General features: G+C 43.1%; 1 protein-coding gene across 12 annotated transcripts in view; it reads left to right on the top strand.

Annotated features, from left to right (window-relative positions):
• The window catches only part of ATXN7L1 (ataxin 7 like 1), a 268359-nt gene that overhangs the window by 27415 nt on the left and 214312 nt on the right, over nucleotides 1–26632 (top strand). For 2 of the 12 annotated variants that reach the window (XM_023183055.2, XM_023183056.1), the window contains exon 2: nucleotides 482–620. The exons of the other annotated variants lie outside the window; for them this stretch is intronic. The gene's annotated coding sequence lies outside the window, so the exon portion shown is untranslated. The remainder of the gene's footprint in view (nucleotides 1–481; nucleotides 621–26632) is intronic. 12 annotated transcript variants of the gene reach the window in all.

The raw sequence follows: 26632 nt of genomic DNA, 5'->3' as shown, positions 1-26632 counted from the left end.
GCCCTGTTGAGATTGTCCATCTCCTCTCAGGCCAGTGGTGATGGCCTGCCCCTCTGATGGACTAGAAGGGAAACTAACAATAGGGTGGTAATAATGGTGCCAACCAAATTCAGTGGAGCAGTTTTATTTTCAGAGTGCTATGTTATGGGGATAGGAGCAGAGGATAAGCCTTAGATCATGGGACTTGCAGGTGGAGGAATGGGGGTGAGGAGATCAAGTGATCCACTGGGGTGATAGCTAGGGGCAGACCTGGGTGTAGAGCCATGCAGTGCAGGGAGAGGGCCCAGAGAGGAGCAGAAAGCAGTGACCCGGCCCTGAGAACACACTCTGGGCTGGGAGGCCGAGGGGACTGGAGGCTGGAAGAATAGTCACTGGGCCGAGGAGCAGCGTTCTCTAGGCTAGGTGCGCTGAGCTGCATTCATGGAGGGTCTGGGCCTCCATGAGTGGATTTATTTAATGATGCTTTTTCTTCATGCAAAAGTGATACGTGATCACTGCAGAAGATGCACAACAACAAAAGAAGAGAAAAGCTAGCCTATACTCCTGTTCATCAGTGCTGACCTTTTGTGTGTTTCCTGTAACTTACAAAAATGGGATAATTTTGTATTATGTTGATTATGGTGAGTACCTTTCCTAGTTATTAAGTATTCCGTTATAAATGTTTCATAATTTATTTAACCAATTCCCTGTCATTGGATATATTGGTTGTTTTCAGGTTTTCATTATTAAAAATAATATTGCAATCAAATGAATATCCTTGTAGCTAAATTTTTGCACACATTCATGATTATTTCTAAAGCATAAATTCTTAGAAGTAGAATGCTGAGTCTAAGAGTGTGCTATTTTTGAGGCTTTTGATACTCATTGCTAAATTGCCCTCTAGTAATATTGTTTTAATTAATACTCCCGTCAGGAGTGTATGAGAGTGGCTGTTTTCCCAACTCTGGCCAATATCTCACCAAAGATTGTCAGATATTTGATGATTTAGTAAGTTCAAATGTTACCTTGTTTTAGTTTTCATTCTTATGATTACTAATAAGGTTGAACATTTCGTTAGCCTTGTGTATGTTCTTATATTGAGTTGCTTTTTCATGGTTTTTGCTTAATTTTCCATTGGACTATTAATCTTTTTTCCCATTGTTTTCTAAGAGCCCTCTATAGATTAAGGCTGAGTTACCCATGTCTGTAATATTTGGATCACATGATTATTAGGAAATCTTAATGCCCAAACATTTTCTATCCAATCTTGCCTATAGGACCAAAGTAGCTAGAAAAATAGAAATTTCCAGATAATTCTCAAACCATATGGTAGGTGTTACTGAATGCTGGCAGGGGCCATTTCGTATTAATAATTATGCTGACAAGACAGTACTAATAATAAAAACTACCATTTACTGAACAACTATTATATGCCAGGCACTTTGCATATATTAGCATTTCAGTCTTATCACCCTGCAAAGAGCCGAGTAAACTGGGGCAGAGAAAAATTAAGTAGCTCTTTTAAGATCACACAGCTAGTAAGTGGCAGAGCCAGGATTTGAACCTGGATCTGTCCATCTCTACCACCCACGTGCTTTCTACTGTCCTGAGCTCTTGTTCTTGGGGTAAACAATAATTTTACAAGTCAGGTCTTCCTTAGCACCTTCCACATCTGGACCTGTTGGTTGGCTCTAGAAGAGTCAACCCTGCCCTGATTTTACCTGCCCTTGCTGCTGTATATTGTTTCTCAGCTAGACCTGTTCTCTAGGCTTCCAGCCTGCATGCTTTCTCCTTGGTGCTAGAGGTCCTGTCTGACTGTTTTGCTACTGATAAAGAAGCCCAAAAGATACCAGGATATGATTTCTCTCTCAAATTTCAGGATCAAAAGTTAAAACTAGATCCATCCAGTCCTTAATCTAGGGGCCAACTCCCAATGATCCACCCATTAAGACAAAGAAGTGAGTTGGAGCGCACACGGTAACTGGTCTTCAGAGGTGCCCTTGCAGGAAGCGCACCTCCCATGTAGTCTCCTCTGTGACGCTTGGCTCACCCTGTGACACACTTTATGTGTGTGTTTTAATAATTTCCATTGAGATATAATTCATATGCCATAAAATTCACTCCTTTAAAGTTGTTTTTGGTATTAATATATTCACAAGTTGTGCAACCAATACCACTATCTCAATCCAGAACATATTTGTTAGCCCCAAAAGAAACCTTGTACCCATTAGCAATTGCTCACCATTCCCTCCTCCCCTCAGTCCCTGGCAACTATGAATCAACTTTCTGTCTCTATGGATTGTCCAGTTTTGAACATTTCATATGAATGGAATTATATAATATGTGGCCTTTCATGTGTGGCTTCTTTCACTTAGCATAATGTTTCAGGGTTCATTCTTGTGGTAGCAGGTATCAGTACGTTATTCCTTTTTGCGGCTGAACAGTATTCCACTATAGGATATACTACATTCTGTCTATTCATTCATCAGTTGATAGACATTTGGATCATTTCTACCTTCTGGCTATTTTGAATTGCGCTGCTGTGAGCATGTGTGTAAGTTTTTGTGGACATATGTTTTCTCTTGGGTATATACCTAGGAGTGAAATTGCTGAATCACATGGTAACTCCATGCTTAATTTTTTGAAGAATTGTGAAACTATTTTCTAAAGCAGCCGCACCATTTTAAATTCCCACCAGCAATGTATGAGGGCTCTAATTTCTCTGTATCCTCGCCAACATTTGTTATTTCAGTCTTTTTTATCGTGGTCATCTTAGTGGGTGTTAAGTGGTATTTCATTGTGGTTTTGATTTGCATTTTCCTGACGACTACATGATGTTGACCATCTTTTAATGTGCTTGATGGCACCTATTGGCCATTTTTACAAATTTTATTTCTTTTTTAGAGACAGGGTCTTGCTATGTTGCCGAGGGTGGCCTCAATCTCCTAGGCTCAAGCGATCCTCCCACTTCAGCATCCCTAATAGCTGTTAGATTATTTCTCTTTCAGTTAAGTTTTAAGAGCTCTTTATTTATTCTGGATATATATAAAAAATTATATATTTCTTATCAGATATAATTTGCAAATATTTTTCCCTTCTGTGGGTTGTCTTTTTTGCTTTCTTGATGATGTCCTTTGAAGCACAAAAGCTTTTAATTTTGATGATGGCCTATTTATGAAATATTTCTTTTATTGCTTATGCTTTTGGTGTCATATCTAAGAACGATTGTCTAATTTCATGTCACAAGATTTGCTCCTATGTTTTCTTCTAGGAATTTTGTAGTTTTAGCTCCTACATTAGATCTATGGTCTCTTTTGAGGTATGTTGTTGTACATGGTGTGAAATAGGGGCCCAAATTCTTTTTCATGTGGCTATCCAGTTGTTTCAGCATCATTTTTTGAAAGACTATTCTTTCTTCCATTGAATTATCTTGGAACTCTTGATGAAGATCAGTTGACCATAAATATGAGTTTATTTCTAGACTCTCAGTTCTGTTCCATTGATCTATATATCCTAATGCGAGTAACACACTATCTTGGATACTGTGGCTTCTGGAAAGTATGAGTCCTCCAACTTTGTTCTTTTTCAGAATTGTTTTGGCTTGAAACAACAGGAACTTCTTGAATTTCCATATAAATTTTAGGATTACTTTGTCAATTTCTTCCAAAACAAAAAAAAGACAGGGTTCTTACAAAGATTACGTTGAATCTGTAGATCAGTTTAGAGAATGCAGACCATCTTAGCAACATTAGGTCTTCCAATGCATGAACATGGAGCTTTGTATTTACTTAGATCTTAATTTCTGTCAACTGTATTTCTAGTTTCCATGTGCAAGTCTTGCATCTCTCTGGTTAAATTTATTGGTAAGTATTTTATTTTTGATATTATTGTAAATGAAATTGTCTTCCTAATTTTACTTTCTGATTGTCCATTGCTAGTATGTAGAAATACAACCGGTTTTTTTTTTTTTCCTTTTTTTTTTTTTTTTTTTTTTGAGACAGAGTTTGTTCTGTCACCCAGGCTGGAGTGCAGTGGCACAGTCTTGGCTCACTTTAACCTCCACCTCCCAGGTTCAAGCAATTCTCCTGCCTCAGCCTCCCAAGTAGCTGGGATCACAGGCACCCACCACAATACCTGGCTAATTTTTGTATTTTTAGTAAAGACAGGGTTTCACCACGTTGGCCAGGCTGGTCTCAAAAACTCCTGACCTCAGGTGATCCACCCACCTCAGCCTCCCATAGTGCTGGGATTACAGGCATAAGTCACCATGCCCAGCCCACAACTGATTCTTATATATGTCCTTTTATTCTGCAATCACGTTAAACTTGTTTGTTAACTCAGAGTTTTCTTTGTGTGTATTTATTCCTTAGGGCTTTCTATGTATAAGTCATGTCATCTGCAAATAGAGATGGTTTTACCTTTTCCTTTCCAATCTGAATGCATTTTATTTCTTTTTCTTGCCTAATTGCTCTGGTTAGAACCTTCAGCATAATATTGAGTACTAGTGGTGAGAATGGACATTCTTGTCTTATTCCTGATCTTAGGGAGAAAGCATTAAATCTTTCATTATTAAGTATGATATTAACTGTGGGCTTTTCATAAATACCCTTTATCAAGTTGAAAAAGTTTCCTTCCATTCTTGTTGGTTGAGTGTTTTATTAAGAAGGGTATTGGGTTTTGTCAGATGCATTTTCTGCGTCCATTGAAATGATAGTGTGGTTTTGCCCTTTATTATGTTAATATGGTATATTACATGGATTTATTTTCATATGTTGAACCACCCTTGCATTGCTGGGGTAAATTCCACTTGTTCATGGTATATGATCCTTTTTATATATTGCTGAATTTGGTTTGCCTAGTATCTTGTTGGAGATGTTTATGTCTATATTCAGAAGGGATTTGATCTTTAGTTTTCTTACGATGTCTTTGTCTGGTAAGGTAATACTAACCTCAAAGAGTTGGAGAGTGTTCCTTGTGACTCAGTCTTGACCAATAGAATATGGCAGAAGTGACACAGAAGCTGGGTCACAGGGGTGTTGCAACTTCTGCCTGCGTTTCTTTGAAAACTCACTGTCAGGATGCTCCTTCTTAGATCCAGCTACCAAGCTATAAGAAGTGCAGGCCATTTGGGGTGGAGGTCCTTCAGTCAACATCCCTAGCTGACACCAAGTGTCAGATGCCAGCCATGTGAATGGGCCATCTTGGACATCCAGCTCAGTAGATCTACAGATACTACTATAGCTTCAACTGACATCTGATTGTAAGGGAAAACTGCCCAGCTGAGTTTAGTCAATCCATTGAACTGTGAGAGACAATAACAAATTGTGGTTTTAAACCACAGAGTTTTGGGGTAGCTTATTACACAGTAATAGAGCAGGAATCCATTGGCTCCAGCCATCCCTGCACCATAGCTTTCTATAAGAATTGTGGAAGCATGCAATGGTGTTTTCTTATCTCCTGTCTCTTGAAAAGGCCCTGAAAAATGAAATGGCCAGAAGGCAGCATTGAAAAGAAGAGGCAACCTGGGTCCTGGAACACCCATGCCTAGAGGGTAACCATCCCTCACAGTGGTGGCCAGTGGCCTGTTTTCCAAAAGGTGCTTGCCTAGCTGTACTCTGCCTCTGCTCTTGGCAGAGCAAGTCAAAGGCTCACAGGGCTCCCACATCAGTCAGCCTTCAGCCACTCTGCTGCCCCTGTACTGCAGGAGGGTTTTGCTTCTGTGAGTGTCCACACCTACCATTGGCTGGCATTTGGGGCCATCTGCTTGCTTAGCTTCCTAGATGGATCTGTCCTGTGGCATTTATCCTTAATGCCCTGGCTTTTCTCAGGCCCACAGTTGGTCTGCAAGCCGAGCATCTCAGACCATCTTGCTAATCCCACCTTCAAGCCTGTGGACAAAGTTAGACTGCCATTCCAAAGACAGATAGGACTTGATAACCAGAGAAACAGAACCAGGGTGGGTCCCAGGTAGATGTGGAAGCTTTTGTGAGCCGGTGCAGCCTTCCCAAATCCCACTCTAACCTTGGGGCCACCATTTGCTTGCTGCACAGAGGAACTGACCAAAGGACCATGTGTGTTGGGTATTCGGTTTCCCTGCTGCAGTCTCTAGATGGATCAGCTTGCTGTGCCTGCACCAAGCTCACTCCTTCATTTTAAGAAAAAAAGCTGAAGATTTCGTATCTTTTATTTCAATTTCCATAATATCAAGACCCTAAAGAGGTACTGTACAGGAAAAGATGCTCAACATCATTAGTCATTAGGGAAATGCAAATCAAAACCCCAAGAGACACCACTCTGCATCCACTAGGATGACTGTAATACTATATATATTTTAAAATAGAAAGGAAAATTACAAGTGTTGGCGAGGATTGTGGAGAAACTGAAACCCTTACACATTGCTGTTGGGAATGTAAAATGGCACAGCCACTGTGGAAAGCAGTTCAGCAGTTCCTCAAAAGGTTAGGCATACAGCTATGGTATGATCCAGCAATTCCACTTCTAGTTACGTACCTAAGGTCACACAAAAACTTGTACACCAGTGTTCACAGCAGCACTATTCACAATAGCCCAAAGGTAGAAATACCCAAATGTGCATCAAATGATAAATGGATAAATAGAATGTAGTATATCCTACAATGAGAACTATTCAGCCATAAAAAGGCATGAAATATCGATACCTGCTATAACATGGATGAACCTTGAAAACATTATGTTAAGTGAAAGAAGGAAGCAAAGGACCATATATTGGATGATTCCATGCATATGAAACATTCAGAATAGGGGAATCTGTAGAGAGGAAATAGATTAGTGGTTGCCAGAGGCTAGGCAAAAAGGAGAATGGGGAAGTATGGGGTTTTTCTTTGGGGTGATAAAAATATTCTCATATTAGATAGTGGTAGTAGCTACACAACATTGTGGATTACACATTGAATTGTACACTTTGCAGTGTTTAAAATAATGAATTTTTGTGTTATATGAATTTTACCTCAATAAAAATTTTCAAAAAAAAAAACAAAAACCCTTCTACTTTAATGGTTATTGCTGTAAGATGACAATATACATTGTTTGCCATATAAAGGCCCTTTCCTAGGCACGAAGAGGGACTGGCCAGAGAATAAGTGCTTCCCAGAGTGGCTTGATGTGGCATGAAGAGTACAGTCTGGGAGCCAAAGAATTCTAGTTCTCCATCTCACATTCCAGCCAGGCAACCTCAGGCAAGTTCCTCAGCCTGGAGCACTCTGTTTAAGTCATTCTAAATTGCAGATCTTTCTCTAAGAATGCTTATGAAGTGCCCACCATGTGCTAGGCATTAGTCCACTATTCCCTCTTATCCACAAGGGATACAGTTCCAAGACCCCCAGTGGATGTCTGAATCCACAGATAGTACTAAACCCTGTGTCTACTGTTTTTGCCTGTGCATACATACATACCTGTGATAGTTTAATTTTTAAATGAGGCACAGTAAGAGATTAACAATAATAACTAGTAACAAAATGGAGCAATTATAACAATATGCCAGCATCCCTATTCTTGCACTTTAGGACTATTGTTCAGGAAAGTAAGGATTATTTGAATGCAAGCACCGAGATGCCACAGCCTTCCATTGGATGACTGAGATGGCTACTAAGTGACTGATAGGCACGTGGAATAGACAATATGGATCCGCTGGGCAAAGGGATGATTCATATCCCAGGTGGGATGGAGCAGACAGCATGAGATTTCATCAAGCTGCTCTTAATAGTGAACAATTTAAAACCTATGAATTGTTTACTTCTGGGATTTTCCACTTAATGTTTTTGGACCATGATTGGCTGCATGTAACTAAAACTGGAAAGTGAAACCGTGGATAAGCAAGGACTGCTGTATTAGTTCCATTTTTCAGCTGGAGAAAATGAGGCACAAGGAAATAGAGTACTTGTCCAAGATGAGACAGCCAGTGAGAGGCCAAGCAGTGTTCCAGGACAGGCATTTCAACTGCAGAACTTGTGGTCTCACGCTCTGCTCCATGTGGCCTTCTAGGAGTGCCTGACCCCTACCTCCCATGGTGTTGTGGGATCCAATGCCATTAGACACCGGGAAACTGTCTTTAAACATAAACACTGTGCAGCACGCACAAGGCTCAGTGTTGCTCCTGTCTCAGATACTAGCAATGAGAGTTATAGAAAAAACACCTGGAGCTCATCTGCCCAAGTGGTCTGTCCTGGCCTTACCTGAAATGCATTCCTCCTGGAGTTCACCAAGGACATTAGGATTGTCTTATGTCCAGATTTCTGTGGACACAGGAAAATGTCCCTATAAGGCTTCTGAGAGGACCCTGAGATTGCCATCATTCCATGGGGCCAGAACTTGGGGGCAAAGGTAAACCAGATGAATCCTGGAATTCCTGACACCAGTTGGGGCAGGTAAACCTGGAAGGGTGCGCTCACCTCCGGTACGTTACTTCTTTTTTGTATTCAGAAGGGGGTCTGTAGACAGAATCAAGTGGGAAGTATACTCCATTTCCTTTTTGGGGCATCTGGCCCTGGAGCTGGTGGAGATGCAGGGGCTAGACAGGGAGGCTCCCTGGCTCAGCATTTGACAGCTGGGTTTTAAGCTCTGGGGGGCAGTATGTATGATCTGGAGAAGATATAACAGAGCTGGGAGCCAGGGTGTTGCTCAGATTCTGGCACTGGTGAATCTGAGAATCAGGAAGGTTCAGAAAATGTGGCAGAAGAGCTGGTGTGTTGGCAGCCTGGACTCAGACACATTCAAGGCGCCAGGCTTTTTGGCCCCAGGCAGGCATCACTTCCTGCTACCTGCAGCCCTGTGGACTCCACCCTGAAGCACTTCTGCTCTGGCCCCTCCTCTTCCTCACAGCAGCAGGCTGTCCACGCCCCGATCTCTAGGGCCTTCACAGTAGCCTCTTGACTGGGTTTTCTCCTGGTTACTGCCTCCCCAGTCCAGCTTTACTGTCTCCAGCATGACTTTTCCAGAACTCAGATCAGATTGTCTGCTCCTCGACTCATGCCAGTGGCTCCCTGGGGTCTGCTGGGTGAAGTTGGCATATAGCCCCTTACTGTGGCTCTTGTGGGCCCTGCCAGGCCCAGCCGCTGCCCACCAGCAGAGTCCCTGTGCTCTCCACAGACCACTCACCCTCTCCTCTCACTCCTCTGATCCTGACTACTGCCTTGGTCTACCTGGCATCTTCCTACTCATCCATGAAGGCCCAGTTCAAATGAGGTTTCCCTGATACCACCCCAACCCTCAGACCCATGCAGAATTAGCCAAGTCCTCATCTTTTTACATAGCACATTTCAGGTGTTTCTGTTACAGCATATAATAATATTGTATTATTTCTCGTTTCACCTGTCCTCCTTTCTGGTGGGCTCTGGGTTCCTTTAGCACAGACCATATGTCTCATTTATATTCCTCTCTCCCATGCCTGGCACATAGTAGGTGCTCAGTGGGTGTATTTTCCCATGGGTGTTCAGGGCTCTCTGAGTGCAACAAAGCAGATACTCTCTGCCCTGCATATGAGGCTGGACCTAAGGCTGTCATCCCTTGTGGGGTGTTTAAGTTCTTCCCTCTTTGGGTATCCTGAGCAGAGATGCAGGGAGAAAGGGGAGAAGACTCATCTCATCTCACCTTGTGCTCTAACTGCCTAACAGCTGCGATTCAGACACCCCAGATGGACCATTCAGTGTAGGCTGAATGGCCAGACTCATACGTGCTAATCAGGTACCATTTTGAACCCAGTCCAAATGGGGAAGCTGCCAGGATTGACACCCATGTGCCCAGCAGACTGGGAGTGAAGGCAGTAAAAAGTCCATTAGGCTGAGGCATGGAAAGCCCAGGGTTGGATTTGGAGTGCTTAGGCCAGGGTGAGATGCCAAACCATCAGGCAACCATCTTCCATGTTCAAGTTTAGATTTTTCATTTTAAGTGCACAAAATCCACAAGCTTTTTTTTTTTCATGCAGCAGCAACAGCTTCCTAAAAACGTCTCTCAGCTGAGCCGTTGCCCATAACAGCATGCCATTTGGCCTTTGAAGAAGGAAAAACCTCTGTATTTGTATCTAGAGCACCTGCAGCTGAATGTGTCAGAGGCTGCTGGCTAGTTTGATTGGTTGCCTTGCATGGGTGGCTTCCCGCAGGGGCTGGCTTTCCTAAAGTTGAGCGGGCAATCCCAAGAGTTCTTCAGAGAGTTCTGCCTAACCTGAGGAATGCCTGGTTTAAGCAGAGATGATGCTTTGTGAAGGAATGGATTCCTTTGCTTTTCTGTTGGGAGTGACTGATGTTCCTAGCGTCTTTCTCATGAGTGAAAAGGAAGTAGAGGGTGTGCTCCTTCCAACTCTTCAGATGAGGCAAGTGGATTGATAATGGCACATTCCTAGACTCCCTGAGACCTGGCTGGCGGGGCGCCCGGTGATCCAGGAGTTCGGGTCATTTCCACGCTGCTCTGGGCCCTTGGTCGGGTGCCAGACGGGGAGAGTAATTAGAAGGGAATGGAACAATTGGGGAAGATGATGTTTGCCAGTCACAGGCCTTTTTTTAATTGTCCCTGTGGGTTGGATACCGGGCTGATCCAGGTGGAACAGAGATCAGTTTTATTACCCAGTCTCTCAGTCCCTGCTCCTGGCTGGAATTTCACAGAATCTAACCAATTTCTGCACAAGCCACTCCTCTTTTATCAAAAGGCTGAAATCCCTGGGGGTGTGGCCTATGCGGCAGCTGTTTCTCTCCTGATTTCCAAGGATAATGTCAAGTGCCTCCGAGTGTGTGAAATTCTGGCTGAAAGTGAATGATTGAAATGCTTTTTCCATTAAACTGTCTCCCTCCTGGTATAGGTATTTTCCTAACAACCCTTATGCAAATAGCTGTGGAAAGTAGGAAATGGTAAAATGTCGAGTGTCTTCAGCTCCTGGCAGCATGCTCAGCCGAGTTCGGCCTTCTGATTTTCCACCAAAAAAAGAAAAAACGACAGGAGGACCACCAGTCCTCGGTGTGGCACTGGGCAGACACAGCTGGGAGGCCTGTGTCGTTTTCTTGTCTGCTTCTCGGAGGGCAGGATTATGTTAGAACACTGAGCCATTATGGGTCTCTAGGATCACATATTGCGCTTTATTGTCTACACAGCCAATGTAAGTTATTGATTTGCAAATGGGAAGCATTCCTTTCCAACTCCCTTGAAGGAGGCTGGAGCAAAGCTATTTTCCAAGGGAGAAGACTTGGTTCATTCTTTGCAAAACATTTCCTGTGCAGTCCGACTCCTGCTTTTAGGACCTGCGCCATCGAGAGCGAGCGCACATGTGTGGTATTCATTTACGAGGGAGGCAGGCATTTGGCAAACGTCCCCAGAGGTCCAGAGTGCCACTTGTCGCACAGAGGCCTCCACTGTTGGCATCGGGCTCGCCATGTGAGTGGAGAAGGGTGGCCAGGGACGTGTTCCATGGCTGAGTCCACCCTCCGCAGAGACAGTAAAGCGGATCCCCAGGGAGTCCTTCTGTCCCTGCTGGCTTTTGCTGCTCCTTGTTCATGCATTCACCTCCTTCTCAGCTCTCCCTTCTCCCATCATATATGGATTCTGGGGATGATGCCTCTTTGCCAAGTGAATCTTTTCACTGGCACCCCTTTCACTGGTGCTGGGGATGGAAGGCAGTATCATGGTCCCATGCACCCCTTCTGAAAACAGCCAGATAGAGTATCCTTCCAACCCTTCATATTTCACTGATTCTAAGATGCCCACCTTTTTTTTTTTTTTCTCACATTTTAACTTCTTCAAAGCAGGGATCCATCATAAATTTCATGCCCTGTCATCATTGGGTAGTTTAGTTTGTTGTTTCTTACTAGTAGATAAAATTATGGTGCATCTTAATGGCATTGTAGATTCAAAGAAGTAGGAAGGAATCAGAAGGCCAGCGGATGACTATGCTATAGTTTGGATATTTGTCCCCACCCAGATCTCATGTTAAAAGGTAACCCTCAGTGTTGGAGGTGGGGCCTGGTGGGAGGTATTTGGGTTATAGGGGTGGACCCCTCATGAATGGCTTGAGCCATCCCTTTGGTGATAAGTGAACTCTCGCTCTGAGTTCACACGAGATCTGATCTTTGAAGTGTGTCTGAGTTCACACGAGATCTGATCTTTGAAGTGTGTGGCCCCTCCCCCGAGCCACTCACTCTCTCGTGCTTCTTCGCCGTGAGTAAAGTTCCCTGAGGCCTCCCCAGAAGCTGAACAATGTCAGGACCATGCCTCCACCTCCTGGGTTCAAGTGATTCTCCTGCCTCAGCCTCCTGAGTAGCTGGGATTACAGGCACACCACCACACCCGGCTAATTTTTGTATTTTTAGTAGAGATGGGGTTTCGCCATTTTGGCCAGGCTGGTGTCGTACTCCTGACCTCAGGTGATCTGTCTCAGCCTCCTAAAAGTGCTGGGATTACAGGCGTGAACCACCACACCCAGCCTAAACCTATTTTCTTATAAATTACCCACCCTCGGGTATTTCTTTATAGCAGTGCAAGAACAGCCTAACAGACTGCTTTCAAGATGATTTCAAATCCTGAGATGTCCTTTGAGACTCTCTTCAGGGCCAGGTGCTATGGAGTAGGCAGATGTGTGGAGGGCACCACCTGCCCTGATGTCTCCCAGTTCCAACACTTTCTTCTGGGGACCCTTATGCCACCTGATATTCTTTGCCATCTGTCCCTGGTAATTTACTTTTCCTTCCTCACTTCTCTGGAAACATCACCCTCAGCTGGGAGCTTGTTGCCCTGCCATTTAAATGCTGGCATCCCATTTTCTCCCTAATCACTCTCTCCTGGGCTTAACACATTCACCTCATTTCTTAGGTTGTTTTTCTGATCTTTGGGTCATTTTGGTTGTTTGGGTGACCCTGAAGCTCTTGTGTTATTCAGAGACTTAAATTCTCAAGAGTCCAGGTGTAAGAGTACTTTTGGCTAAATATTTTCTCTTCAACATGATAGAAACCACGTTCTGTGCAGTAGGCATATTCCCTTCACTGTGAGAGTTTGGGGTTCCTGTGGGTTTCATCTCTGGTCCCCCATAGCCCAGCACCATCCCATGCTCCTTCTCCCCCAGCCCTCCAGGTTTGGGGTACTGCCTCTCTTAGCTGTCACCGTTCTACTTTTAATTTACTCTGGGGATGCAGCGCATGCCAGCTGCTGCTTCCCTGGATAAATTGGATCATTTCACCTCAGAGCAAGCTTGTTCTCAGTTTCTGAAGACTTCTTTCCCCTCTCACTTTTTATCCCTTAGCTAGTTTCCTCAGAAAGTTCTGAGGGTTTTTTCCCCCTTGGTATTCTTCCTCTTGAAAAAGAGAGAGAGAGAGAGAGAGAGAAAGAGAGAGAAAGGTGCCACTAGCCAAACTTCCTAAGAAAGTTACTTTTTTAGAAAAATTTCTGCCTCTATCACCAGTCCTGTGAAAGTCCCTTCATTATTTCCGTTAATAGGGTTTTTCTATCCTTTAAGAAAATGGGATTTATTTTGGTTTTATGAAGGGTCAGAAAAGCTCTTGTTGGCCAGAAGAGAAACTGTCTCCATTGTATTGGGAAATATGTTCCAAGCTCCAAACCACAGCTTACAAATGAACTTTTGGACTAAGACCAGTGTGTGAAGTGAGGAGTCCGTGTCTGCTGAGCTCTGAAATGGAAAAGCTGGTGTCCTGGAGTTCAGGCTGAAAGACTCACTTGCTCACTTCAAGTGCGTGGTCTGAAAGAGTCAACCCACCAACTTGGGCCCCTTGACCTCTGGAAACTTTTTTTTTTTTAATTACACAGTTAAGGCTGGGCACTGTTGTTCACGCGTGTGATCCCAACACTTTGGGAGGCTGAGGCGGGCGGGTCCCTTGAACCTAGGAGTTCAAGACCAGCCTGGGCAACATGGCGAAAATCCATCTCTACAAAAAATACAAAACTGGGCCCATCATAGTGGCATTCTCCTGTAGTCCCAGCTACTCAGGAGGCTGAGGTGGGAGGATCACCTGAACCTGGGATGCGGCGGTTACAGTGAGCCATGATTGCACCACTGCACTCCAGCCTGGGTGACAGAGTGAGACCCTGTCTCAAAAGAAAAAGAAAATTCCACACTTATAAATTATTTTAAAAAACAAAAACAAAAAAACAGCATCCAGAGGGGCATGGAGTACAAAAAATGAAGCCCCTCCTGCACCCTGTGCAGGCCTCGGGTGCCATGCTTCCCTTAGCATCCCTCCCAAGCACCTCTCCCCCAGCGTTCATGCAGCTTGACCCCATTCTGTTTAAGGATCAAGAGTGTTCCATTGTTTTGGTTCAACCAAAATCCATTCAGTGAGTCCCAGAGACCACTTTTAGCCCTGGGAAAAACTGGCCCTGGGTTCCCAGTAGGCATCTGAAAGACCCTGGTTTTGGCTGCTAGATTGCCTTCCATCTGCAGCCCTCTCCTCTCCTCTCTGCTCCATCACGAAAAGGCAGCCTCAAATTTCCTGTAAAGAAGAGTACCTCTCCCTGTTCTCAGCAGTGCAGCAGGATTCGTTCTAGTCATATGTTCTCTGAACGTATTGAAGTTGTTTTTCTGCAAGCCTACTGTGTGCATGGCAGTACGCTCAGCCCAGTGAGGGAGGCAGAGCAAAGCAGTTGTTCACTCTCAAGAAACTTACAGACTCATCAGAAAATAAGAATATACCCATTCAATAGCCACCCTTCAGCAAGGCAGGTGTGCATATCAGGATTCTAAAATGCTACGACATTTGACCTTAGTATATTGCATTTCTGGGCATATAAACTGAGTAAGTAAACCCACAGATTTATATACCAGGATTTTCATTACTCTGTTGTTGATAAAAGTGAAAAATTGAAGGTGGCCTGTAGTTCCAAAGATAGGAGACTGGTTAAGTAAGTTGTGATATATCCATCCATTCAGTGGCATACTATACAGCTGTGTGAAACCAAGTTTTCAAAGTCAATGATGAGGCCAGGCGTGGTGGCTCACGCCTGTAATCCCAACACTTTGGGAGGCCAAGGCAGGTGGATCACCTAAGGTCAGGAGTTCGAGACCAACCTGAGCAACATGGTGAAACCCTGTCTCTACTAAAAATACAAAATTAGCCGGGCATGATGGCACATGCCTGTGATCCCAGCTACTTGGGAGGCTGAGGCAGGAGAATTGCTTGAACCCAGGAGGCAGAGGTTGCGGTGAGCTGAGATCACACCACTGCACTCCAGCCTGGGCAACAGAGTGAGGCTTTGTCTCAAAAATAAATAAATAATAAAACAAAGACAATTATGATGTAGGAAAATACCATAAAATATTCAGTAAACCGTGTTGAATACCTACTGTAATCAATATCTGAATTAATTTTTCCCAACATTTTATTATAAAAATGTTTAACACATAGCATAGTTGAAAGAATTTTGCAGTGAAATCTTCCTTATAACTACCACTGTCTGTATAATTACCATTTTATTATATTTGCTTTATCATCTATACCCCCCTCTTCATCCAATAATGCATCTGATTTTTAAATCCATTTTAAAGTAAATTTCAGGCCTCAGCATGCTTTCCCCTTGATACTCCAGCATGCATATCATTAACTAGTGTTCACTATTTGGTTTTTTCTTTTGAGGAAAAAATACATACAATGAAATGTACAAATGTTAAGTATATCTTCTCTGAGTTTTGACAAATGGATACTTTCATGAAACCAAAATCCCTATTAAGATATAGAACATTACCAACTATTTTTACTACTAAGCACACATACTTATTTGTATATGTCTATACCTGTGCAATGGATTCCAAGGCTGATTTTATTTTCTTCACTGTATACTTTACGTTCTAAATAGTGTAAGTGAGTACATCTATTTGTTCTTTTATTTAATGGGTATTCATTTATCATGTAGTGTGTGCCAGGCTCTGCCCTAAATACAGGGGCTCCAGGGGTTAACAGGACTGCAGAATGCCCTGCCTTTATCACAGCTGAATCACCTGCCATACTATTGCACTTACGATCTAGTAGGGGCAAGATGAGTGAACAAAAGATAATGCAGCAGGAAGACAGTGACTGAGGGGCTGTGGGTGGTCAAGGGAGACTGAATGACTTGAGGAAAGAGCCAGTGAGGGTCAGGAGAGTCTAGGGGACCTGGGGACTAGCAGGTACAAGGACCTTGAGGCAGGAAGGGGAATGTGATAGGATGGGAGGTCAGAGGGGGAGAGGCAGAAGCCAAGCCATACAGGGCCTTGTAGGTTTTGTGAGGAGTAAGGACTTTATCCTAGTGTGGAGAGAAGCCATTAGAGGGTTTAATCCGGGGAGAGACATGGTCCGATTTCTGTTTTTAAAAGCTCTGCTCTGTGGAGAATCTGTACTTCTGGGGTAAAGGCAGAAGCAAAGAAGTCAGAAAGGGAGGCTTGTGCTGGGATAGTAATGGATGTGGTTAGCAGCTGTGAAGGTAGAGCTAGCACTACTTCCTGAGGAATTAAAGGTGGGATGTGGGCAAGAGAGGTGTCAAGGAAGATTCTTAGGTTCTTTGTCTAAGCAACTGGGTGAATGATGGTATAACTGCGATGGGTAGACTTGTGTAAGAAGCAGGCTCTGGGGAGGAGAGAAATTAGGAGTTCTGTTTTGGACATGTTGAATGCAAAGTGGAAACTTCACCTTTCAAAGCTTTACGTGGAGAAGTCAGGCAGGCAATGGCTGGGTGAGCACTGGAGCAAGGGAAGGGGCCAGAACTACTCCAAGTTGTTGGTGCACAGAAGGTGCAGGGGCATCTGCAACCCCCTTGGGGGCAGATGTGTTTTCAAATTCAGAATTATTAAGACTTTGGAAAAGTAATCGGTTTACACTCACTGAGGTCTGGGGCATCACCTATCATCAAACACATAAGGTATTTCTGTAGCAAATCGTAATCTTCACACTTAAACAGATTAATAAAGGCTAGTTCACTCTGGGGGCATCTGCCCCTTCTTCAACCACAACAGTTCCTCTTTCTGTGTTTTATACAAAGGGCTTTGTGTAAAGTTTGGTTAAAGAATGAAGTGCTCCAGTCCACCTTTACCATAGAGAGGGTGACTGATGTGAAATAGCCTCACATCAGTTCAGGTCAGATGTTGTTATGAAGACAGTTTAATCACCAAATTAGGTAAAACTTGGTTTCAGAGCTTTTGAGTTTTCAAATTGCAGAAAAGTAGCAATCCCCTCCCTATTCTCAATTTCTACTCCCCAAATGCAAATACTTTGAAAAAAATTTTCACTGTTCTTTTCTGTTTACTTCTATAATGTAAAGTAACTGGGTTTTCCTGCCACCTCAAGATTCTTAAAAGCTTTATATTATCTACTAACTTGCCACCATGAAAAGTGAGGGTTTATTTCTTCAATAGGCCCTTCGCACAGCACACCCCTTTTCCATGCAGCCTTCCAATATAGTCACATGGCCATTTTTCACTAAATCGGCATTGGGGGCTTATATTATTATGATCATGTGAGTATTACTCACAGCTGAATCACCTGCCACACTATTATTACATGTCCTTTCTTAAACAACTCTGATTTCTTCAGTCTTTCGCAGAGAACAAGCAAAGGATAGCAGGGTAGAAGGTTATACAGAGTTCCCACCAAGCTTCCTGTGCCCAGCCCTCCCCACATCCCTGTTCTCAAGGGTAGTCTTTCTGGGCTTTAGGGTCTAAAATCAGCCCGTATCAATGCCCCCCACTTCACCCCACCCACTAGCTGTGTTCAGCTAAGTCATTTACCATTTGTCCAACTGCTCTACAGCAGCATCCAGAATTTTACTGGCATCTTGGGTCTACTCTCATCTCCTATGTTGTAGGACTATCACATTGTTCTGGTAGTTTATGCCTTTTAAAATTAAATTTACTGTCATTTTTTGTGGGGCTTCAGGAGAGAGTAGAGATAGACATAGTTTATCAACCTGCCACGTTTAACCAAAAGCATCCCAGAGCACTTTTCATAGTTCCTGGGCCAGGACCTTTTCATTGTGGGTGTCAGCAGATGTTCCTTATGTAATGATTTTGTCCACCTGTTGCCCAGCTCAGCCCACAGAGTTGGAAATTGGAAATTTGGAAGTGCTGTTACAACAAATTGCTTTCTAGGCATTTTAAATCTCCCAGGGTTTTCCCAGAGCAATTTAGGAGACCTCCTGAATAAGCCTAATGTGCTTTCAGCCTTTCTCACTGCAGTGAAGAGACGACATGGCATTTGCATTTATTCAGCTATTTTGAAGTAGAATTCTTTGTGCAACCAGGGTAGCATAAAGGGCAGGCATTGGTCAGGCAGGGTGGAGCTTGTTCACTAACGAGTGTGTGCACTGCACAACTTACTTTTGCTCTCTGGGCCCCAGTCACCCTATCTATGGTAAAGGTGGACTGGAGCACTTCATTCTTTAACCAAACTTTACACAAAGCCCTTTGTATAAAACACAGAAAGAGGAACTATTGTGGTTGAAGAAGGGGCAGATGCCCCCAGAGTGAACTGAGATACTTCTGAGGCATCCCAGGGCTCCTGGGAACACAGATTGAGCAGCACTGGACTTGCAGATGTCTCTAAAGTCTCAATAGGACAGCTCTGTGAACCTTGCCTTTTCAAATGTTTACCGCTCTGCAGAAGTAAAACACTCTTTGCAGCTGGGGTCCCAGGACGTGCAGCCCCTGTCTATCTCTGGGTCCGCTGGACCCGACATGGCATAGCAGGCACTGTCCTAATCTCCCTTTCCTGGCACAGAAACGGAAGCGGGAATGTTGCTACTAGTTGCCTCTTAGAGGAGAGAGAGATTTGTTGATTTATGGGTTAAGAGCCCTGGGATGGGAATCCTCCCAACACAGACTCTGTAAGAATATAGGAATTTGTTTTCCCACATCATTTGCTTTTGATTTACTGTTTTGATGTGGGGCTGCTTGATGACTCAGATGTTATCTTCCACTGCCAAATCACACGTTAGGTATGTATAACATTTCCTACACAGTGACATCTTATCCCCTTCCACAGTCATCAATGGCCATACCCCACACCCGCCATGGGGCAGGGCCGGGCGGGAGGGAGAATTAAAAACGCTTCTAGTCACAGGTATGGGGCAGTGGTTTTCAAAACTGTTGTCTTTGTTGTCGATATTGTTGTTTGAAGGATAGGATCATTTTCCAATGAAAATCTTAAGCCACATCCCAGTCAGTGAAACAGATAAACGCAGAACCCCTGCTCAAGTTGAAGAGTAGGATGAAGTGAAATAAAGACTCCAGCCCCAGCCGGGCACAGCGGCTCACGCCTGTAATCCCAGCACTTTGGAAGGCTGAGGTGGGCGGATCACAAGGTCAGCAGATCGAGACCATCCTGGCTAACACGGTGAAACCCCGTCTCTACTAAAAATACAAAAAATTAGCCGGGCATGGTGGCAGGCACCTATAGTCCCAGCTACTCGGCAGGCTGAGGCAGGAGAATGGTGTGAACCCGGGAGGTGGAGCTTGCAGTGAGCCGAGATCATGCCACTGCACTACAGCCTGGGCAACAGAGCAAGACTCCATCTCAAGAAAAAAAAAAAAAAAAGAAAAAAGACTCCAGCCCCTCTTCCAGCTCTGTCATAGAGGCTCCAGTTATGGGGACAGACCTCCAAGTCATTTCTGGATCTGCCTCCTATACTTGACGTGACCTAGTAGGATAAATGACTGGACCTCCCAGGGCCTTCTTGTCCTCATCTTTAAAATGGGGCTGTCGGGAGATGGGATAACATCTACCACTGGGGATAGCATCTGCCACCAGTAACTTTGAGTGAGGCACTTGGTTTGTCCCCAGTGACAAGGAGCCTTCTTATTACTGCCTACTTAGAAGCCTTGCCCCCAAAAGGGCAAGCTTTGAGCCCCGCAACAACTTTCCTGCAGGGAATGTTTTAGAAAACCTGATTAGCCCAGTTTGCAACAACTACTGTTTTCTTTTCAACCTCTTCTTTCCAGAGAAGGTCCTCGTAAGGTCATAGTAACATCCAGTTGTTAAGTGCTTGTGATTTTGCTCGGAATGTAAACAGCACTCTGTCTTTGGCCAGTTCGAAAAGGAAGTTTTATGTTTAAGTAAACGCATTTTGATAATACATGCTGAAATCTATGATTTTGATTAAGTTGAAGATGAGGACACTGGCAGTAGGGTGGATCTTCTCAATGAGTGTATATTTGTGGGAGTTTTGTAGCTGTTAATTGCATTAAATAAATTACCATAAAATTGCACCAGTATTTACCCTCCTTCCTCCGTGCTGGCCCATAGGAGCTTTCTGAGTGGGAAATGGCTGGTTTGTTGTTGTTGTTGTTGTTTGTTTGTTTGTTTGTTTTTTGAGACAAAGTCTCAGTCTGTTACCCAGGCTGGAGTGCAGTAAGTGCAATGGCATGATCTTAGCTCACTGCAACCTCCACTTCAAGTTCAAGCGATTCTCCTGCCTTAGCCTCCCGAGTAGCTGGGACTACAGGCATATGCCACCATGCCTGGCTAATTTTTTTTTTTTTTTTTTTTCTTTTTTAGTAGAGATGGAGTTTTACCATATTGGCTAGGCTGATCTCGAACTCCTGACTTCAAGTGATCCACCCGCCTCGGCCTCCCAAAGTGCTGGGATTATAGGCGTGAGCCACAGCGCCTGGCCGGGAAATGGCTGTTTTTTCACTTCACTATTTGAGGACTGAGCAGCCTGTCAAATGTATTGATTGCCTTCTCCAAGTTGGAGATTGGGAGCTACATATTTGCTTATCTTCCCTAGTGAAAAAGCAAATAAGACTGCTTATCTAGTATTTAAACTTGCTTTTCATTTACCCTGTCAAAGGCATTATCCCATGAAGACATAATTTGAGAAGTATCTTCATAGAAAATAGCTCTCATTGCATAAGCCATGAATACCCTTGCCGGTGGAGTCCATGTGTTGCTTCTTTAGAAATTGTCAGTGCTCACAGCTCTCATCTCACTCAGTGAATTTTCTAGCTTCCAAACCCTGTACTTTTTCTCCCACCAGCTCTTTCTTCCCCTTAAGCTCTGCCTCCAACAAACTGTGGACTGTGTGCATTTAGCTTCAGCCTCTTCTACAAAATGAGAATAATAATGGTTTCTCCCTCAGAAACTTTTTGCATGGGAAAAACATGATATTGCTTACAAAGTGCTTAGTACAGTAGTTGGCATAGAAATGTGTTTGATAAACAGTAGTCATTATTTCTCTTTGTTGCCTTCTCAGTTCTTACATTCATATTCACCCGTCTCACTGGCCATATTTACCTGGTTTATCTGGGACTTTGTTGTATTTTCCTCATCCCATGGGATTAAAAGCAAGCACAGCCCCTTTCCAAGATGCTGTGTGTGCCTGGAGCCTTTCTGGTTCAAGATCTGCTATGGACGACTCCACGCCTTGGGCTTCCTCCAGGTCATTCTCCCTGTCCTTCAGGGATGGGAAGCGTTGATGTCGCCTGGCTCTCTTCCATATCAGCAGGACTCTGTGTTGTTCTGAATACCAGGCTGCTTAACTACTTGCGTGGTAAAAATGTAATTTATGCCATCTACACCCAGCCCTAAACTGTGAGCCACATAGAAGGAAGCAATATGGCAAGGGCAGTTAAGAACCTAGGTTTGGGGCCACACCGCCTGGGTCAATCCCTGACCCTTGGGGCAAGTTATGTAATTTTTTTGTGCCTTGGTTTTCTCATCTATCAAATAGGGATAAAAATTCTGATCTGCATTTCTGAAGACTGCATTTCAAGCACTCTGAAAACAAAGTTGGGTTTTTTTTTCCCCTAAATTTGAGGCACACTAATGTGGCATCAAAGTCTGCCCTGAACTGACATATGACTATTTATTATGCACTTTATCCAAATTAGTATGATTATTCCTATGTTTCACTGCAGAAATGTTAGTGTTTCTGATTATAGGATGCAGCCCCTGACTGCTCTGGTGTTCTATAATGTACACCATATGACCTTACTAAATAAAACCTGATAAATTCAATTTGGGAAAACCACTAAGCCCAAGAGCTTTGGATAAGGGATTGTGGATCTATAGTAGCTACTTCATAGGGTTATTGAAAAAATTAAACAAGATACAGTCATCCTTAGTATACATGGGGAATTGGTTCCAGGACCCCTGGGTATACCAAAATCCGTGCTTACTCACATCCCTCAGTCGGCCTTGCGGAACCTGAATATATGAAAAGTCAGCCTTCTGTGCAGGCGAGTTTTGTGTCTCACAAATACTGTATTTTCAACCTCATTTGGTTGAAAAACTTTGGTGTATAAGTGAACCCATGCAATTCAAACCCATGGTGTTCAAGGGTCAACTATATTTTGCATAAAGCTTTTAGAATGGTCTCTGAACTGTAAGTACTCAATAAACCTTTGCTATTATTCTCCTAAAGACATGAAAGAGTACTGTGTCCATAAGAATGAGTGGTTTATTTTACCACAATAAAAATGTTTGTTCTTTTTTTAAGTGAATGGTTTAAATGTTTAATGAATGATATAAAAATGAATTTTACTGCCTGGATCTAAAGGAAGTTTGCTGTTTGTTTTGGAAAGAGGTTCCAAATGCAACAAGAGAAGTCAATTTCAGCAAATATGGATGGTACTTTGACTGTCAGATTTTTTTCTGTATTCTTGACCCAGAGCTTGCTTATGTCAGCAAAGACAGAGTCCCCATCCTTTCCTTTTCAATCTCACCTTCCGTTCTGCGTACATTAAACATGGGTTGGAGTAGAATCCAAGGTTGCCTTACTCTGAGATGTTGTGCTTCCTGGACACCTGTAGTTCAGGTGGTCCCTGCTGTCTTGTGTCTTTTTCATATCTTCGTCCTCGATGGCAAACCCTATCAGCTCTTCCTTCTATATCCCCAAAGGTAAAATATTTGTAAGTCTCTTGTAAAATATTACAGCTTCTATCTTTCTCATCATTTTTCATCCCCAGTCTCAAGCTTTTGCCAAAATCATCTACCATTCAGACTTCTCTGTTCACCTGTATAAATACCATGGGAAGGTCCTATTTCTCCATTCCCCAGCCTCTGTCTCATTTAGACCTGGTCTGGGTGTAACCCTCCTTGTCTGTTTGATTATTATTGCTTTGTTTGTTTCTTGGTGGCCATGTTGTGTTATCTTCTTTGATGATCCTGTGTTTTCTTCTATATCGCACTCTTCTGCAAAATAGTCACAATTTACATTCCTCTGTTTCTCTTGCAAATCACAAGACTCTCTTATTGCACGTTTTTCCAGATGTCTCCATTTTATAGATATATATCTATGTAATAAAATACTATTTTCTTAGCACAATGCTAAATGATATTACAACCCAGTAATTCAAGCTTGGATGACACCACCAACATTGGCAGAGAACCCAAATTTGCACATTAGAACCATGCAGTCATAGAATTGGACAGTTGGGAAGGACTCCAACTCCTTGTTTTATAGATGAAGCAACTGAGACCTGGAGATCAAAGTGTCTTGCTCAACCAAACACAGTTGGCTGGTGACAGACATTGAGACAGAGCACAGTTCTCCAGGCTAGTGTTCTTATTAAAGTTTTTATGTGCTTTTTTCCCCCAAAGTAATACATGTACAGTTTAAAAGCCAAGTTGTACTAAAAACTTAATCCAATGGCAGTCCCTTGCCCTGTCTCTACCCACTGCTAATCCTGTCTCCCTAGAGGCAACGACTTTTCACTCTTTTAGCTGTTTCTTCTAGTATTTACTCCATATCTCTATGAAGTATATGCATATGAGTCTTCTGCATTTATCGGTTTTAGGTATTTAGGTGATCTCTGAACCTTCCATCATGTAGAGTAGGGTTTGGCTGTCACACATTTCCACCCGCTTTCCTTCCTCCATCCCTTCCCTAAGGCTTCTCCATCCTCAGTGAAGGTATGTGGTTACATCAAGCTTGTAAATATCAAGTATCTCTGAATCTATCCAGTTTCTAAGTCAGATAACAAGCTCAGAAAATGAGAGACACTGTACATTCAAATTTATTTGGTTTCTGGGTTTCAGATGTGAGTAGTGGAATTTCAAATGATGAGGAACAACTTCCAGAAAAGTATCCAAATCTGTTCCCTTCTAAAGGATGAAGGCTAAGTATTTGAATAGTGAGAGGCATCTATACTGTTCACTTACAAAGCCAAGGAGTATTTATTTCCTTGTGTCTTAAAAACATGCTTATTGACTCTGTCTTCGTCTACCAATATTAGGTAATACTGGCAATTCCACTTCCTCTCGTATGTAGGTTTTTGCTTGTCCTAAAATTATTGCCTCATGGTTTTTACTTGTATTCTTACCTATATGTTTATCCTTAATTTTGCCCACTAGATTGGGTATATCTTGTCACTATTTTTTGCCCAGCTGGTCAGACATACTGGATAAACCCATCAATTCCCCTGTATTTTCTGGAGCCCATTAGACCCTCAGCCTGCTGTGCTGTTGCTCTGTGACAATGGCTTCCCTCTCCATTGTCTTGGGAAGTCCACCGACTGGAAGCCTGTCTTCCTCCCGCTCAATTTACTCCCTCTTTTGCTAGGACTACTCTTCCGGGGCATCCTACATAAAAGGTAAATTTTTTGAGTTGTCAAAATATGGAAATGTCTTGGATCTGTCCTCAGACTTGATTAGTAATTTGGTGGCTACAGAACATTCAAAGTTGGAAATAATTTTCCCTCGGGATTTTAAAGCCATTTTTGTATTGTCCTCTGGCTCTAGTGTCACTCTTAATATGAGATGCCAGTCCTGCGTGAGACCTCTTTTGCTCTCTGAAAGCTTATAGGATCTTCGCTGTATCATTGTTGATCTGAAATTACTCAATAATGTGCCATGGAGGTTTTTGTTTGTTTGTTTGTTTTTGTTTTTTGAGAGGAAGTCTCGCTCTCTCACCCAGGCTGGAGTGCAGTGGCGCAATCTCAGCTCACTGCAAGCTCCGCCTCCCGGGTTCACGCCCATGGAGGTCTTTTTTTCTTTCTTTGGGTTGGACGCTCCACTGGTGGGCCCTTTTAATTTGGAAATGCATATTCTTCAATTCTGGAAAATGTTCTTGTACTGGTGGTATTTTGTTTTGTTTTAATTTCTTCCTCCCCATTTACTTGGTTCTCCTTTCTAGAATTCCTTTTGTCAGATATTGGACCTTATGGATTGTAAAACTCTATCAGTTTCTACTTTCTGTTTGCTTTTGTTTTCTTTTTTGAAGGCTCTTGTAAGCCTTCTAATAAGATTTTTTTATGTCACCCTATCATATTTTTAATTTCCAAGAGCTCTTGATTGTTTTCTGCTTTTTCTCTTACCATCGCATCCTGGTTTTGGTTTTTCTCTCTCTGAGGACATGAATAAGTGTTTTTGAAGTTCTCTTCTACTCGTCGTGTAGCTTCCATATTCCTCTATTCCTGGTCATTGTGTCTCAGTCTCTTTCAGGTGAGTGCTTTCTTTAAATGTCTGGTGTTCCTTGGCCATTCATATTTAAGAGTGAGGCACTACAAGCGGCTTGGAGGTTCAGGGTGTTTCAGTGGAGCTTTTTACTGGTGGCCCATTGTATAGGGGGATTACATTGCGAACTCATCATTTCTTTAGAGAATTTTCAGTTGCCAGCATGTGGAGGCCTTTTCTTAAAAGAATTCCTCTCTGTTTTTTCGGAGATGAATTATCCCTTTTCCTGCCCAGAGCATGCTCTAAGAGCAGATGGAGGCAGAGGCCCGAGGGCATCACGCCATGAGAGTGGCCACCCTCAGTCCATCTTCTCTGTTTAGCCTTCCCGTCACCCCATCACTTCACCATGCCTCCTGTCCCCTGGTCTGGATCCTCTTCTAACCCTTTTCTCCAGTAAACGAACCTTCAGACTCTCAAGCAGTCTCCCCTCACATCATCCCAGCCATCTGAAGTATACAGTGCCTGCAGCTCCCAGGCCTCCCAAGGGTTATATCCCAGGCAGATATACTCACTTCACATCCATACTCCTTTCTATAGACACATAGGTCACTGTTTCCTCCACTCTGCCCAGTCAGCAATCACTCCTCACCTGTCTTCCAAAAACATGTGCTTGTTTGCTGATATCTCCCATTTCCATTGTCTTTGCACTCTTTTTCACTTCTTTACTGTCATTTTAGGGGTGTCTTGGTCAAGAGAAAAGATAAAATTGAGGAGTAACTATTAATCCACCATTCATTCAGCCAGACAACAGACAGTGGAACCAAGTGGGTTCCAGGCACTGCTGGGGGATGGAGCAATGAACAAATCAGACAATAATTCCTTCCAATATAGTGTTTATTGGAAGTACCATGCTCTTGAATGCCACAGAGTAGCAAGTCTAGTTAGTAACATAAACCTATAAAGAGAAGCTTGTGCCTGTTATGATTCAAGAACCAAGGTGCAGACACCTAGGAACCCATATGCTTACTTGAACCTTTGCTATTTGTAAGTGACCACAAATGATATGGAAATGGGGTTGCCTCTGCTGTATGAGCGGGGAGCCATCATGTTTGCAAAGCACTGGAACAGCCTTTCAACAAAAGATGATTCATGTCAGCCTTAGACTTTGTAGGAGATAGAAAACACCTTCTGCTACTCTAGAAAATCAGGATTACCACTTCACAAGATTGTGGTGTAATCTGAAGAACACAGACCAATAAAAGTTCCTGACCAAAAGTAATAATAGCAAAAAAATAAAAATAAAAAAAAGATAAAGGGCCAGAGGATCTGTT

This window comes from Piliocolobus tephrosceles, chromosome 8 (genome assembly GCF_002776525.5).
Source record: "Piliocolobus tephrosceles isolate RC106 chromosome 8, ASM277652v3, whole genome shotgun sequence".
Classification (NCBI taxonomy): Eukaryota; Metazoa; Chordata; class Mammalia; order Primates; family Cercopithecidae; genus Piliocolobus; species Piliocolobus tephrosceles.
Note: the sequence above shows the minus strand (reverse complement) of the source record. Positions and strands in the feature narration are given on the sequence as shown.